The sequence below is a fragment of the Erinaceus europaeus genome, chromosome 20 (assembly GCF_950295315.1).
Source record: "Erinaceus europaeus chromosome 20, mEriEur2.1, whole genome shotgun sequence".
Classification (NCBI taxonomy): domain Eukaryota; kingdom Metazoa; phylum Chordata; class Mammalia; order Eulipotyphla; family Erinaceidae; genus Erinaceus; species Erinaceus europaeus.
In genome coordinates this window covers 41131389-41147222 of record NC_080181.1, presented here as the reverse complement: position 1 = coordinate 41147222, position 15834 = coordinate 41131389, and the positions used below count along the sequence as shown (strand labels likewise).

At 63.4% G+C, this 15834-nt stretch overlaps 1 long non-coding RNA gene and 7 other non-coding genes across 11 annotated transcripts in view; all 8 read left to right on the top strand.

The window, feature by feature from the left end:
- Positions 1-15834, top strand: part of LOC107522705 (uncharacterized) — a 227886-nt gene that overhangs the window by 152700 nt on the left and 59352 nt on the right. The gene's annotated exons all lie outside the window — the stretch shown is intronic.
- Positions 605-702, top strand: LOC132535071 (small nucleolar RNA SNORD116). Its single transcript, XR_009546855.1, has one exon. It is a non-coding gene; the product is annotated as a small nucleolar RNA SNORD116 (small nucleolar RNA).
- LOC132535070 (small nucleolar RNA SNORD116) lies at positions 2964-3061 on the top strand. Its single transcript, XR_009546854.1, has one exon. It is a non-coding gene; the product is annotated as a small nucleolar RNA SNORD116 (small nucleolar RNA).
- On the top strand, positions 5318-5415 carry LOC132535069 (small nucleolar RNA SNORD116). Its single transcript, XR_009546853.1, has one exon. It is a non-coding gene; the product is annotated as a small nucleolar RNA SNORD116 (small nucleolar RNA).
- On the top strand, positions 7688-7785 carry LOC132535068 (small nucleolar RNA SNORD116). The gene has a single exon (XR_009546852.1). It is a non-coding gene; the product is annotated as a small nucleolar RNA SNORD116 (small nucleolar RNA).
- On the top strand, positions 10042-10139 carry LOC132535067 (small nucleolar RNA SNORD116). The gene has a single exon (XR_009546851.1). It is a non-coding gene; the product is annotated as a small nucleolar RNA SNORD116 (small nucleolar RNA).
- LOC132535066 (small nucleolar RNA SNORD116) lies at positions 12412-12509 on the top strand. The gene has a single exon (XR_009546850.1). It is a non-coding gene; the product is annotated as a small nucleolar RNA SNORD116 (small nucleolar RNA).
- On the top strand, positions 14782-14879 carry LOC132535065 (small nucleolar RNA SNORD116). The gene has a single exon (XR_009546849.1). It is a non-coding gene; the product is annotated as a small nucleolar RNA SNORD116 (small nucleolar RNA).

The following is a 15834-nucleotide window of genomic DNA, read 5'->3' as shown; positions in this document are numbered from 1 at the left end:
CCAGCTGGGTCTTGCCGAGCATGGGCCCAGAGCCCAGCATGCACCCTGCTGACGCACAGACGTGTTGTCTCCCCACCTCTCAGGTGCATTTGGCTGCCAAGCGGACTGGACGACCCAGTCGGTGAGGCCAGGCGAGGAGAGGTCCCGGACCCACTTGGCGAGCCAGCCCAGGAGGCTGTGGCAGAGGCTGGCTGTGGCGGCTGTGTGCGCAGCCTGGCCGAGGACACCTCCCCCAGGTAAGCTGGCCTTTGGCCCTGGGCAGCTGGGGCCTTGTTGGGGACTGGCACTAGGCCTGGCAATGGGTCGGCCTGCAGGGGAGGCTGCTGCTGATGCTGTTGTAGCGCTGGCGCACAAGGCAGTGGCCGTGGTGGCGGGCTGCAGTGTGCTCCCACGGGGACCCACTCTCCCTGGACTGAGCTCAGGGGCTGGGCTCCTCAGGCCCTGTGGGTGCTGCAGGGAGGGGCTGAGCCTCTCAGCCTTTCCCTGAGCCGTGGCCGGATCTGGAGCCGAAGGCGAAGGTGAAGCCGCAGCCAGAGACAGAGCCATAGACAGAGCCTGAGCCGGGCCCGCCTTCTGCCCTTTGGCAGCCTCCCCGAAGGTGCTGGGATCGATGATGACTCCCCACTCACACCAGCATTCCTTGGAAAAGCTGAACAAAATGAGTGAGAACCCCCTCCGTCTATCTCATCGGTTCTGAGGTCCATGCGGCACATGGTGCGACCCTGAGGCAGCAGGAGTGAGGGACACATGCCTTGCCGGGTCTTGCCTGCCTGCCCTGGCCTGGCCTGGCCTTGCCTTGCCTTGCCTTGCCTTGCCTTGCCTTGCCTCGCATCGCCTAGCCCTGCATAGCCTTACCGAGTTTACCAGGCCTCACCTAACCTGTCTTGGCCTAACCTCCTGGCATCACACACCCACTCCCACTCCCACTCGCACTCACAGTCCATCAAGCAGCCATGTCAGGCAGTGTGGCCCAAAGCAAGGTGGGCCTGTTGGAGCTAGGGTATGGCCTAGGGTGTCCCCTGGCAGTACTGGCAGCCAGGGTGGTAAGGGTCAGTCAGGGAGTGCAAGGCCGGTCAACAGGTCTGTGCGGGCCGCCTTGTGGTGGCCTGCATGGCCTCACTCTCTAGAGCCCTCTGGTTTGTAGGCCTGGGGCCGGGCAAATGGGCATGGTTCTCAATGGGGGTGATTGTGGCTTGAGCAGCCTGCAGGGTCTCCACCCTTGCCATTGTCCTGTATCTCCAGGGGCTACGAGGAGCAGGGGGAAGTTGGCGAAGGCTCCAGGGGTCAGAACCATGGCCCTGAGTCTCAGGCCTTAAGCGTACCTTCATGAGGCAGAGGGAGTCCAGCGGTGTGGGGTGTTTCCGAGCATGCAGCTTGGGGACAGAGCAAGAGTTAGACAGCTGGACTGGGTCCTGGGATCGGGGGTGTGGCCCTAGTCCTGACTAGTGCTCAGGCAGCCTATGGGAGAGGGAGGCTGGGCCTGGGCATGGGCATGGTCCTGGGCCAGGGCCTGTGCCAGGGCCCAGGTCACGCTTGGTCCCCTGATTTGGGGGCAGCCTGAGTTGCAGGCCCCATTTGTGCCTGCCGTGCCCAAGCAGGAAGGCTGGTCTGGTGTGGAGGTCGCATAGTGGTGATGGGGAGGCCCTTGCATGGGGTATTTGGGCCCCTGGAGGGCCAGGAGGTCACCTGGGCCTTGATGACTTGCAGACCCAGCCTCTTGTCTCAGTCCCTTTCGTGGCTTGTGTGTGTTTAGGAAGGAGTCTTTTGGAAGGCCTTATGTGCAGTCCAGAACAGCCAGGGTGCCTGTGAAGCCTCCTGGGATCCCTGTGGTTCTAGTGTGTAAGTCAGCCTAGCTGGCTGCACTGCTCCCCGTGGAGGCTGTCAGGCTGTCAGGTGTGCAGGCAGAGGGTGTGAGCTAGGCTAGGCCAGGCTTGGAGGGGTGTGCTTGGAGGCTTTTGGACAGTCATCCGGCCTTTGCTTCCTGCAGAGGGCAGTGTTGTGCGCCCTGAGGAGGGTGTGAGGGCATGTGGGTGTGAGGGCCCCAGGGCTGTGTGGCTTAGACCCAAGGCTTGCAGACTGTTTGTGAAGGTAGCAGAGAGCTGGTCCAGGGCAGAAGCCAGGGGGCCCAAGAGGGTGCCCCGCCAGCAGCATCCCTGCATTCCCTCGTGCATGCACGCACTCATACACGCCAGGCACCCTCACCAGTCCAAGCCGGCAGCCACTTTGGCAGGCAAGCAGGCAGGCAGGCTGGCAGGCAGGCAGGCAGGCTGGCAGGCAGCCATTGGCGCCGGCAGGCACCTAGGCCTGTGGGCAGTGGTCAGGGCTAACACCGCAGAGGCCAGCCTCAGTAGGAGGCAGGCCAGCTGGGTCTTGCCGAGCATGGGCCCAGAGCCCAGCATGCACCCTGCTGACGCACAGACGTGTTGTCTCCCCACCTCTCAGGTGCATTTGGCTGCCAAGCGGACTGGACGACCCAGTCGGTGAAGCCAGGCGAGGAGAGGTCCCGGACCCACTTGGCGAGCCAGCCCAGGAGGCTGTGGCAGAGGCTGGCTGTGGCGGCTGTGTGCGCAGCCTGGCCGAGGACACCTCCCCCAGGTAAGCTGGCCTTTGGCCCTGGGCAGCTGGGGCCTTGTTGGGGACTGGCACTAGGCCTGGCAATGGGTCGGCCTGCAGGGGAGGCTGCTGCTGATGCTGTTGTAGCGCTGGCGCACAAGGCAGTGGCCGTGGTGGCGGGCTGCAGTGTGCTCCCACGGGGACCCACTCTCCCTGGACTGAGCTCAGGGGCTGGGCTCCTCAGGCCCTGTGGGTGCTGCAGGGAGGGGCTGAGCCTCTCAGCCTTTCCCTGAGCCGTGGCCGGATCTGGAGCCGAAGGCGAAGGTGAAGCCGCAGCCAGAGACAGAGCCATAGACAGAGCCTGAGCCGGGCCCGCCTTCTGCCCTTTGGCAGCCTCCCCGAAGGTGCTGGGATCGATGATGACTCCCCACTCACACCAGCATTCCTTGGAAAAGCTGAACAAAATGAGTGAGAACCCCCTCCGTCTATCTCATCGGTTCTGAGGTCCATGCGGCACATGGTGCGACCCTGAGGCAGCAGGAGTGAGGGACACATGCCTTGCCGGGTCTTGCCTGGCCTGGCCTGGCCTTGCCTTGCCTTGCCTTGCCTTGCCTTGCCTTGCCTTGCCTTGCCTCGCATCGCCTAGCCCTGCATAGCCTTACCGAGTTTACCAGGCCTCACCTAACCTGTCTTGGCCTAACCTCCTGGCATCACACTCCCACTCCCACTCGCACTCACAGTCCGTCAAGCAGCCATGTCAGGCAGTGTGGCCCAAAGCAAGGTGGGCCTGTTGGAGCTAGGGTATGGCCTAGGGTGTCCCCTGGCAGTACTGGCAGCCAGGGTGGTAAGGGTCAGTCAGGGAGTGCAAGGCCGGTCAACAGGTCTGTGCTGGCCACCTTGTGGTGGCCTGCATGGCCTCACTCTCTAGAGCCCTCTGGTTTGTAGGCCTGGGGCCGGGCAAATGGGCATGGTTCTCAATGGGGGTGATTGTGGCTTGAGCAGCCTGCAGGGTCTCCACCCTTGCCATTGTCCTGTATCTCCAGGGGCTACGAGGAGCAGGGGGAAGTTGGCGAAGGCTCCAGGGGTCAGAACCATGGCCCTGAGTCTCAGGCCTTAAGCGTACCTTCATGAGGCAGAGGGAGTCCAGCGGTGTGGGGTGTTTCCGAGCATGCAGCTTGGGGACAGAGCAAGAGTTAGACAGCTGGACTGGGTCCTGGGATCGGGGGTGTGGCCCTAGTCCTGACTAGTGCTCAGGCAGCCGATGGGAGAGGGAGGCTGGGCCTGGGCATGGGCATGGTCCTGGGCCAGGGCCTGTGCCAGGGCCCAGGTCACGCTTGGTCCCCTGATTTGGGGGCAGCCTGAGTTGCAGGCCCCATTTGTGCCTGCCGTGCCCAAGCAGGAAGGCTGGTCTGGTGTGGAGGTCGCACAGTGGTGATGGGGAGGCCCTTGCATGGGGTATTTGGGCCCCTGGAGGGCCAGGAGGTCACCTGGGCCTTGATGACTTGCAGACCCAGCCTCTTGTCTCAGTCCCTTTCGTGGCTTGTGTGTGTTTAGGAAGGAGTCTTTTGGAAGGCCTTATGTGCAGTCCAGAACAGCCAGGGTGCCTGTGAAGCCTCCTGGGATCCCTGTGGTTCTAGTGTGTAAGTCAGCCTAGCTGGCTGCACTGCTCCCCGTGGAGGCTGTCAGGCTGTCAGGTGTGCAGGCAGAGGGTGTGAGCTAGGCTAGGCCAGGCTTGGAGGGGTGTGCTTGGAGGATTTTGGACAGTCATCCGGCCTTTGCTTCCTGCAGAGGGCAGTGTTGTGCGCCCTGAGGAGGGTGTGAGGGCATGTGGGTGTGAGGGCCCCAGGGCTGTGTGGCTTAGACCCAAGGCTTGCAGACTGTTTGTGAAGGTAGCAGAGAGCTGGTCCAGGGCAGAAGCCAGGGGGCCCAAGAGGGTGCCCCGCCAGCAGCATCCCTGCATTCCCTCTTGCATGCACGCACTCATACACGCCAGGCACCCTCACCAGTCCAAGCCGGCAGCCACTTTGGCAGGCAAGCAGGCAGGCAGGCTGGCAGGCAGGCAGGCAGGCTGGCAGGCAGCCATTGGCGCCGGCAGGCACCTAGGCCTGTGGGCAGTGGTCAGGGCTAACAGCGCAGAGGCCAGCCTCAGTAGGAGGCAGGCCAGCTGGGTCTTGCCGAGCATGGGCCCAGAGCCCAGCATGCACCCTGCTGACGCACAGACGTGTTGTCTCCCCACCTCTCAGGTGCATTTGGCTGCCAAGCGGACTGGACGACCCAGTCGGTGAGGCCAGGCGAGGAGAGGTCCCGGACCCACTTGGCGAGCCAGCCCAGGAGGCTGTGGCAGAGGCTGGCTGTGGCGGCTGTGTGCGCAGCCTGGCCGAGGACACCTCCCCCAGGTAAGCTGGCCTTTGGCCCTGGGCAGCTGGGGCCTTGTTGGGGACTGGCACTAGGCCTGGCAATGGGTCGGCCTGCAGGGGAGGCTGCTGCTGATGCTGTTGTAGCGCTGGCGCACAAGGCAGTGGCCGTGGTGGCGGGCTGCAGTGTGCTCCCACGGGGACCCACTCTCCCTGGACTGAGCTCAGGGGCTGGGCTCCTCAGGCCCTGTGGGTGCTGCAGGGAGGGGCTGAGCCTCTCAGCCTTTCCCTGAGCCGTGGCCGGATCTGGAGCCGAAGGCGAAGGTGAAGCCGCAGCCAGAGACAGAGCCATAGACAGAGCCTGAGCCGGGCCCGCCTTCTGCCCTTTGGCAGCCTCCCCGAAGGTGCTGGGATCGATGATGACTCCCCACTCACACCAGCATTCCTTGGAAAAGCTGAACAAAATGAGTGAGAACCCCCTCCGTCTATCTCATCGGTTCTGAGGTCCATGCGGCACATGGTGCGACCCTGAGGCAGCAGGAGTGAGGGACACATGCCTTGCCGGGTCTTGCCTGCCTGCCCTGGCCTGGCCTGGCCTTGCCTTGCCTTGCCTTGCCTTGCCTTGCCTTGCCTTGCCTCGCATCGCCTAGCCCTGCATAGCCTTACCGAGTTTACCAGGCCTCACCTAACCTGTCTTGGCCTAACCTCCTGGCATCACACACCCACTCCCACTCCCACTCCCACTCGCACTCACAGTCCGTCAAGCAGCCATGTCAGGCAGTGTGGCCCAAAGCAAGGTGGGCCTGTTGGAGCTAGGGTATGGCCTAGGGTGTCCCCTGGCAGTACTGGCAGCCAGGGTGGTAAGGGTCAGTCAGGGAGTGCAAGGCCGGTCAACAGGTCTGTGCTGGCCGCCTTGTGGTGGCCTGCATGGCCTCACTCTCTAGAGCCCTCTGGTTTGTAGGCCTGGGGCCGGGCAAATGGGCATGGTTCTCAATGGGGGTGATTGTGGCTTGAGCAGCCTGCAGGGTCTCCACCCTTGCCATTGTCCTGTATCTCCAGGGGCTACGAGGAGCAGGGGGAAGTTGGCGAAGGCTCCAGGGGTCAGAACCATGGCCCTGAGTCTCAGGCCTTAAGCGTACCTTCATGAGGCAGAGGGAGTCCAGCGGTGTGGGGTGTTTCCGAGCATGCAGCTTGGGGACAGAGCAAGAGTTAGACAGCTGGACTGGGTCCTGGGATCGGGGGTGTGGCCCTAGTCCTGACTAGTGCTCAGGCAGCCTATGGGAGAGGGAGGCTGGGCCTGGGCATGGGCATGGTCCTGGGCCAGGGCCTGTGCCAGGGCCCAGGTCACGCTTGGTCCCCTGATTTGGGGGCAGCCTGAGTTGCAGGCCCCATTTGTGCCTGCCGTGCCCAAGCAGGAAGGCTGGTCTGGTGTGGAGGTCGCATAGTGGTGATGGGGAGGCCCTTGCATGGGGTATTTGGGCCCCTGGAGGGCCAGGAGGTCACCTGGGCCTTGATGACTTGCAGACCCAGCCTCTTGTCTCAGTCCCTTTCGTGGCTTGTGTGTGTTTAGGAAGGAGTCTTTTGGAAGGCCTTATGTGCAGTCCAGAACAGCCAGGGTGCCTGTGAAGCCTCCTGGGATCCCTGTGGTTCTAGTGTGTAAGTCAGCCTAGCTGGCTGCACTGCTCCCCGTGGAGGCTGTCAGGCTGTCAGGTGTGCAGGCAGAGGGTGTGAGCTAGGCTAGGCCAGGCTTGGAGGGGTGTGCTTGGAGGCTTTTGGACAGTCATCCGGCCTTTGCTTCCTGCAGAGGGCAGTGTTGTGCGCCCTGAGGAGGGTGTGAGGGCATGTGGGTGTGAGGGCCCCAGGGCTGTGTGGCTTAGACCCAAGGCTTGCAGACTGTTTGTGAAGGTAGCAGAGAGCTGGTCCAGGGCAGAAGCCAGGGGGCCCAAGAGGGTGCCCCGCCAGCAGCATCCCTGCATTCCCTCTTGCATGCACGCACTCATACACGCCAGGCACCCTCACCAGTCCAAGCCGGCAGCCACTTTGGCAGGCAAGCAGGCAGGCAGGCTGGCAGGCAGGCAGGCAGGCTGGCAGGCAGCCATTGGCGCCGGCAGGCACCTAGGCCTGTGGGCAGTGGTCAGGGCTAACACCGCAGAGGCCAGCCTCAGTAGGAGGCAGGCCAGCTGGGTCTTGCCGAGCATGGGCCCAGAGCCCAGCATGCACCCTGCTGACGCACAGACGTGTTGTCTCCCCACCTCTCAGGTGCATTTGGCTGCCAAGCGGACTGGACGACCCAGTCGGTGAAGCCAGGCGAGGAGAGGTCCCGGACCCACTTGGCGAGCCAGCCCAGGAGGCTGTGGCAGAGGCTGGCTGTGGCGGCTGTGTGCGCAGCCTGGCCGAGGACACCTCCCCCAGGTAAGCTGGCCTTTGGCCCTGGGCAGCTGGGGCCTTGTTGGGGACTGGCACTAGGCCTGGCAATGGGTCGGCCTGCAGGGGAGGCTGCTGCTGATGCTGTTGTAGCGCTGGCGCACAAGGCAGTGGCCGTGGTGGCGGGCTGCAGTGTGCTCCCACGGGGACCCACTCTCCCTGGACTGAGCTCAGGGGCTGGGCTCCTCAGGCCCTGTGGGTGCTGCAGGGAGGGGCTGAGCCTCTCAGCCTTTCCCTGAGCCGTGGCCGGATCTGGAGCCGAAGGCGAAGGTGAAGCCGCAGCCAGAGACAGAGCCATAGACAGAGCCTGAGCCGGGCCCGCCTTCTGCCCTTTGGCAGCCTCCCCGAAGGTGCTGGGATCGATGATGACTCCCCACTCACACCAGCATTCCTTGGAAAAGCTGAACAAAATGAGTGAGAACCCCCTCCGTCTATCTCATCGGTTCTGAGGTCCATGCGGCACATGGTGCGACCCTGAGGCAGCAGGAGTGAGGGACACATGCCTTGCCGGGTCTTGCCTGGCCTGGCCTGGCCTTGCCTTGCCTTGCCTTGCCTTGCCTTGCCTTGCCTTGCCTTGCCTCGCATCGCCTAGCCCTGCATAGCCTTACCGAGTTTACCAGGCCTCACCTAACCTGTCTTGGCCTAACCTCCTGGCATCACACTCCCACTCCCACTCGCACTCACAGTCCGTCAAGCAGCCATGTCAGGCAGTGTGGCCCAAAGCAAGGTGGGCCTGTTGGAGCTAGGGTATGGCCTAGGGTGTCCCCTGGCAGTACTGGCAGCCAGGGTGGTAAGGGTCAGTCAGGGAGTGCAAGGCCGGTCAACAGGTCTGTGCTGGCCACCTTGTGGTGGCCTGCATGGCCTCACTCTCTAGAGCCCTCTGGTTTGTAGGCCTGGGGCCGGGCAAATGGGCATGGTTCTCAATGGGGGTGATTGTGGCTTGAGCAGCCTGCAGGGTCTCCACCCTTGCCATTGTCCTGTATCTCCAGGGGCTACGAGGAGCAGGGGGAAGTTGGCGAAGGCTCCAGGGGTCAGAACCATGGCCCTGAGTCTCAGGCCTTAAGCGTACCTTCATGAGGCAGAGGGAGTCCAGCGGTGTGGGGTGTTTCCGAGCATGCAGCTTGGGGACAGAGCAAGAGTTAGACAGCTGGACTGGGTCCTGGGATCGGGGGTGTGGCCCTAGTCCTGACTAGTGCTCAGGCAGCCGATGGGAGAGGGAGGCTGGGCCTGGGCATGGGCATGGTCCTGGGCCAGGGCCTGTGCCAGGGCCCAGGTCACGCTTGGTCCCCTGATTTGGGGGCAGCCTGAGTTGCAGGCCCCATTTGTGCCTGCCGTGCCCAAGCAGGAAGGCTGGTCTGGTGTGGAGGTCGCACAGTGGTGATGGGGAGGCCCTTGCATGGGGTATTTGGGCCCCTGGAGGGCCAGGAGGTCACCTGGGCCTTGATGACTTGCAGACCCAGCCTCTTGTCTCAGTCCCTTTCGTGGCTTGTGTGTGTTTAGGAAGGAGTCTTTTGGAAGGCCTTATGTGCAGTCCAGAACAGCCAGGGTGCCTGTGAAGCCTCCTGGGATCCCTGTGGTTCTAGTGTGTAAGTCAGCCTAGCTGGCTGCACTGCTCCCCGTGGAGGCTGTCAGGCTGTCAGGTGTGCAGGCAGAGGGTGTGAGCTAGGCTAGGCCAGGCTTGGAGGGGTGTGCTTGGAGGATTTTGGACAGTCATCCGGCCTTTGCTTCCTGCAGAGGGCAGTGTTGTGCGCCCTGAGGAGGGTGTGAGGGCATGTGGGTGTGAGGGCCCCAGGGCTGTGTGGCTTAGACCCAAGGCTTGCAGACTGTTTGTGAAGGTAGCAGAGAGCTGGTCCAGGGCAGAAGCCAGGGGGCCCAAGAGGGTGCCCCGCCAGCAGCATCCCTGCATTCCCTCTTGCATGCACGCACTCATACACGCCAGGCACCCTCACCAGTCCAAGCCGGCAGCCACTTTGGCAGGCAAGCAGGCAGGCAGGCTGGCAGGCAGGCAGGCAGGCTGGCAGGCAGCCATTGGCGCCGGCAGGCACCTAGGCCTGTGGGCAGTGGTCAGGGCTAACAGCGCAGAGGCCAGCCTCAGTAGGAGGCAGGCCAGCTGGGTCTTGCCGAGCATGGGCCCAGAGCCCAGCATGCACCCTGCTGACGCACAGACGTGTTGTCTCCCCACCTCTCAGGTGCATTTGGCTGCCAAGCGGACTGGACGACCCAGTCGGTGAGGCCAGGCGAGGAGAGGTCCCGGACCCACTTGGCGAGCCAGCCCAGGAGGCTGTGGCAGAGGCTGGCTGTGGCGGCTGTGTGCGCAGCCTGGCCGAGGACACCTCCCCCAGGTAAGCTGGCCTTTGGCCCTGGGCAGCTGGGGCCTTGTTGGGGACTGGCACTAGGCCTGGCAATGGGTCGGCCTGCAGGGGAGGCTGCTGCTGATGCTGTTGTAGCGCTGGCGCACAAGGCAGTGGCCGTGGTGGCGGGCTGCAGTGTGCTCCCACGGGGACCCACTCTCCCTGGACTGAGCTCAGGGGCTGGGCTCCTCAGGCCCTGTGGGTGCTGCAGGGAGGGGCTGAGCCTCTCAGCCTTTCCCTGAGCCGTGGCCGGATCTGGAGCCGAAGGCGAAGGTGAAGCCGCAGCCAGAGACAGAGCCATAGACAGAGCCTGAGCCGGGCCCGCCTTCTGCCCTTTGGCAGCCTCCCCGAAGGTGCTGGGATCGATGATGACTCCCCACTCACACCAGCATTCCTTGGAAAAGCTGAACAAAATGAGTGAGAACCCCCTCCGTCTATCTCATCGGTTCTGAGGTCCATGCGGCACATGGTGCGACCCTGAGGCAGCAGGAGTGAGGGACACATGCCTTGCCGGGTCTTGCCTGCCTGCCCTGGCCTGGCCTGGCCTTGCCTTGCCTTGCCTTGCCTTGCCTTGCCTTGCCTTGCCTCGCATCGCCTAGCCCTGCATAGCCTTACCGAGTTTACCAGGCCTCACCTAACCTGTCTTGGCCTAACCTCCTGGCATCACACACCCACTCCCACTCCCACTCCCACTCGCACTCACAGTCCGTCAAGCAGCCATGTCAGGCAGTGTGGCCCAAAGCAAGGTGGGCCTGTTGGAGCTAGGGTATGGCCTAGGGTGTCCCCTGGCAGTACTGGCAGCCAGGGTGGTAAGGGTCAGTCAGGGAGTGCAAGGCCGGTCAACAGGTCTGTGCTGGCCGCCTTGTGGTGGCCTGCATGGCCTCACTCTCTAGAGCCCTCTGGTTTGTAGGCCTGGGGCCGGGCAAATGGGCATGGTTCTCAATGGGGGTGATTGTGGCTTGAGCAGCCTGCAGGGTCTCCACCCTTGCCATTGTCCTGTATCTCCAGGGGCTACGAGGAGCAGGGGGAAGTTGGCGAAGGCTCCAGGGGTCAGAACCATGGCCCTGAGTCTCAGGCCTTAAGCGTACCTTCATGAGGCAGAGGGAGTCCAGCGGTGTGGGGTGTTTCCGAGCATGCAGCTTGGGGACAGAGCAAGAGTTAGACAGCTGGACTGGGTCCTGGGATCGGGGGTGTGGCCCTAGTCCTGACTAGTGCTCAGGCAGCCTATGGGAGAGGGAGGCTGGGCCTGGGCATGGGCATGGTCCTGGGCCAGGGCCTGTGCCAGGGCCCAGGTCACGCTTGGTCCCCTGATTTGGGGGCAGCCTGAGTTGCAGGCCCCATTTGTGCCTGCCGTGCCCAAGCAGGAAGGCTGGTCTGGTGTGGAGGTCGCATAGTGGTGATGGGGAGGCCCTTGCATGGGGTATTTGGGCCCCTGGAGGGCCAGGAGGTCACCTGGGCCTTGATGACTTGCAGACCCAGCCTCTTGTCTCAGTCCCTTTCGTGGCTTGTGTGTGTTTAGGAAGGAGTCTTTTGGAAGGCCTTATGTGCAGTCCAGAACAGCCAGGGTGCCTGTGAAGCCTCCTGGGATCCCTGTGGTTCTAGTGTGTAAGTCAGCCTAGCTGGCTGCACTGCTCCCCGTGGAGGCTGTCAGGCTGTCAGGTGTGCAGGCAGAGGGTGTGAGCTAGGCTAGGCCAGGCTTGGAGGGGTGTGCTTGGAGGCTTTTGGACAGTCATCCGGCCTTTGCTTCCTGCAGAGGGCAGTGTTGTGCGCCCTGAGGAGGGTGTGAGGGCATGTGGGTGTGAGGGCCCCAGGGCTGTGTGGCTTAGACCCAAGGCTTGCAGACTGTTTGTGAAGGTAGCAGAGAGCTGGTCCAGGGCAGAAGCCAGGGGGCCCAAGAGGGTGCCCCGCCAGCAGCATCCCTGCATTCCCTCTTGCATGCACGCACTCATACACGCCAGGCACCCTCACCAGTCCAAGCCGGCAGCCACTTTGGCAGGCAAGCAGGCAGGCAGGCTGGCAGGCAGGCAGGCAGGCTGGCAGGCAGCCATTGGCGCCGGCAGGCACCTAGGCCTGTGGGCAGTGGTCAGGGCTAACACCGCAGAGGCCAGCCTCAGTAGGAGGCAGGCCAGCTGGGTCTTGCCGAGCATGGGCCCAGAGCCCAGCATGCACCCTGCTGACGCACAGACGTGTTGTCTCCCCACCTCTCAGGTGCATTTGGCTGCCAAGCGGACTGGACGACCCAGTCGGTGAAGCCAGGCGAGGAGAGGTCCCGGACCCACTTGGCGAGCCAGCCCAGGAGGCTGTGGCAGAGGCTGGCTGTGGCGGCTGTGTGCGCAGCCTGGCCGAGGACACCTCCCCCAGGTAAGCTGGCCTTTGGCCCTGGGCAGCTGGGGCCTTGTTGGGGACTGGCACTAGGCCTGGCAATGGGTCGGCCTGCAGGGGAGGCTGCTGCTGATGCTGTTGTAGCGCTGGCGCACAAGGCAGTGGCCGTGGTGGCGGGCTGCAGTGTGCTCCCACGGGGACCCACTCTCCCTGGACTGAGCTCAGGGGCTGGGCTCCTCAGGCCCTGTGGGTGCTGCAGGGAGGGGCTGAGCCTCTCAGCCTTTCCCTGAGCCGTGGCCGGATCTGGAGCCGAAGGCGAAGGTGAAGCCGCAGCCAGAGACAGAGCCATAGACAGAGCCTGAGCCGGGCCCGCCTTCTGCCCTTTGGCAGCCTCCCCGAAGGTGCTGGGATCGATGATGACTCCCCACTCACACCAGCATTCCTTGGAAAAGCTGAACAAAATGAGTGAGAACCCCCTCCGTCTATCTCATCGGTTCTGAGGTCCATGCGGCACATGGTGCGACCCTGAGGCAGCAGGAGTGAGGGACACATGCCTTGCCGGGTCTTGCCTGCCTGCCCTGGCCTGGCCTGGCCTTGCCTTGCCTTGCCTTGCCTTGCCTTGCCTTGCCTTGCCTCGCATCGCCTAGCCCTGCATAGCCTTACCGAGTTTACCAGGCCTCACCTAACCTGTCTTGGCCTAACCTCCTGGCATCAAACACCCACTCCCACTCCCACTCCCACTCGCACTCACAGTCCGTCAAGCAGCCATGTCAGGCAGTGTGGCCCAAAGCAAGGTGGGCCTGTTGGAGCTAGGGTATGGCCTAGGGTGTCCCCTGGCAGTACTGGCAGCCAGGGTGGTAAGGGTCAGTCAGGGAGTGCAAGGCCGGTCAACAGGTCTGTGCTGGCCGCCTTGTGGTGGCCTGCATGGCCTCACTCTCTAGAGCCCTCTGGTTTGTAGGCCTGGGGCCGGGCAAATGGGCATGGTTCTCAATGGGGGTGATTGTGGCTTGAGCAGCCTGCAGGGTCTCCACCCTTGCCATTGTCCTGTATCTCCAGGGGCTACGAGGAGCAGGGGGAAGTTGGCGAAGGCTCCAGGGGTCAGAACCATGGCCCTGAGTCTCAGGCCTTAAGCGTACCTTCATGAGGCAGAGGGAGTCCAGCGGTGTGGGGTGTTTCCGAGCATGCAGCTTGGGGACAGAGCAAGAGTTAGACAGCTGGACTGGGTCCTGGGATCGGGGGTGTGGCCCTAGTCCTGACTAGTGCTCAGGCAGCCGATGGGAGAGGGAGGCTGGGCCTGGGCATGGGCATGGTCCTGGGCCAGGGCCTGTGCCAGGGCCCAGGTCACGCTTGGTCCCCTGATTTGGGGGCAGCCTGAGTTGCAGGCCCCATTTCTGCCTGCCGTGCCCAAGCAGGAAGGCTGGTCTGGTGTGGAGGTCGCACAGTGGTGATGGGGAGGCCCTTGCATGGGGTATTTGGGCCCCTGGAGGGCCAGGAGGTCACCTGGGCCTTGATGACTTGCAGACCCAGCCTCTTGTCTCAGTCCCTTTCGTGGCTTGTGTGTGTTTAGGAAGGAGTCTTTTGGAAGGCCTTATGTGCAGTCCAGAACAGCCAGGGTGCCTGTGAAGCCTCCTGGGATCCCTGTGGTTCTAGTGTGTAAGTCAGCCTAGCTGGCTGCACTGCTCCCCGTGGAGGCTGTCAGGCTGTCAGGTGTGCAGGCAGAGGGTGTGAGCTAGGCTAGGCCAGGCTTGGAGGGGTGTGCTTGGAGGCTTTTGGACAGTCATCCGGCCTTTGCTTCCTGCAGAGGGCAGTGTTGTGCGCCCTGAGGAGGGTGTGAGGGCATGTGGGTGTGAGGGCCCCAGGGCTGTGTGGCTTAGACCCAAGGCTTGCAGACTGTTTGTGAAGGTAGCAGAGAGCTGGTCCAGGGCAGAAGCCAGGGGGCCCAAGAGGGTGCCCCGCCAGCAGCATCCCTGCATTCCCTCTTGCATGCACGCACTCATACACGCCAGGCACCCTCACCAGTCCAAGCCGGCAGCCACTTTGGCAGGCAAGCAGGCAGGCAGGCTGGCAGGCAGGCAGGCAGGCTGGCAGGCAGCCATTGGCGCCGGCAGGCACCTAGGCCTGTGGGCAGTGGTCAGGGCTAACACCGCAGAGGCCAGCCTCAGTAGGAGGCAGGCCAGCTGGGTCTTGCCGAGCATGGGCCCAGAGCCCAGCATGCACCCTGCTGACGCACAGACGTGTTGTCTCCCCACCTCTCAGGTGCATTTGGCTGCCAAGCGGACTGGACGACCCAGTCGGTGAAGCCAGGCGAGGAGAGGTCCCGGACCCACTTGGCGAGCCAGCCCAGGAGGCTGTGGCAGAGGCTGGCTGTGGCGGCTGTGTGCGCAGCCTGGCCGAGGACACCTCCCCCAGGTAAGCTGGCCTTTGGCCCTGGGCAGCTGGGGCCTTGTTGGGGACTGGCACTAGGCCTGGCAATGGGTCGGCCTGCAGGGGAGGCTGCTGCTGATGCTGTTGTAGCGCTGGCGCACAAGGCAGTGGCCGTGGTGGCGGGCTGCAGTGTGCTCCCACGGGGACCCACTCTCCCTGGACTGAGCTCAGGGGCTGGGCTCCTCAGGCCCTGTGGGTGCTGCAGGGAGGGGCTGAGCCTCTCAGCCTTTCCCTGAGCCGTGGCCGGATCTGGAGCCGAAGGCGAAGGTGAAGCCGCAGCCAGAGACAGAGCCATAGACAGAGCCTGAGCCGGGCCCGCCTTCTGCCCTTTGGCAGCCTCCCCGAAGGTGCTGGGATCGATGATGACTCCCCACTCACACCAGCATTCCTTGGAAAAGCTGAACAAAATGAGTGAGAACCCCCTCCGTCTATCTCATCGGTTCTGAGGTCCATGCGGCACATGGTGCGACCCTGAGGCAGCAGGAGTGAGGGACACATGCCTTGCCGGGTCTTGCCTGGCCTGCCCTGGCCTGGCCTGGCCTTGCCTTGCCTTGCCTTGCCTTGCCTTGCCTTGCCTTGCCTTGCCTTGCCTTGCCTTGCCTTGCCTCGCATCGCCTAGCCCTGCATAGCCTTACCGAGTTTACCAGGCCTCACCTAACCTGTCTTGGCCTAACCTCCTGGCATCACACTCCCACTCCCACTCGCACTCACAGTCCGTCAAGCAGCCATGTCAGGCAGTGTGGCCCAAAGCAAGGTGGGCCTGTTGGAGCTAGGGTATGGCCTAGGGTGTCCCCTGGCAGTACTGGCAGCCAGGGTGGTAAGGGTCAGTCAGGGAGTGCAAGGCCGGTCAACAGGTCTGTGCTGGCCACCTTGTGGTGGCCTGCATGGCCTCACTCTCTAGAGCCCTCTGGTTTGTAGGCCTGGGGCCGGGCAAATGGGCATGGTTCTCAATGGGGGTGATTGTGGCTTGAGCAGCCTGCAGGGTCTCCACCCTTGCCATTGTCCTGTATCTCCAGGGGCTACGAGGAGCAGGGGGAAGTTGGCGAAGGCTCCAGGGGTCAGAACCATGGCCCTGAGTCTCAGGCCTTAAGCGTACCTTCATGAGGCAGAGGGAGTCCAGCGGTGTGGGGTGTTTCCGAGCATGCAGCTTGGGGACAGAGCAAGAGTTAGACAGCTGGACTGGGTCCTGGGATCGGGGGTGTGGCCCTAGTCCTGACTAGTGCTCAGGCAGCCTATGGGAGAGGGAGGCTGGGCCTGGGCATGGGCATGGTCCTGGGCCAGGGCCTGTGCCAGGGCCCAGGTCACGCTTGGTCCCCTGATTTGGGGGCAGCCTGAGTTGCAGGCCCCATTTGTGCCTGCCGTGCCCAAGCAGGAAGGCTGGTCTGGTGTGGAGGTCGCACAGTGGT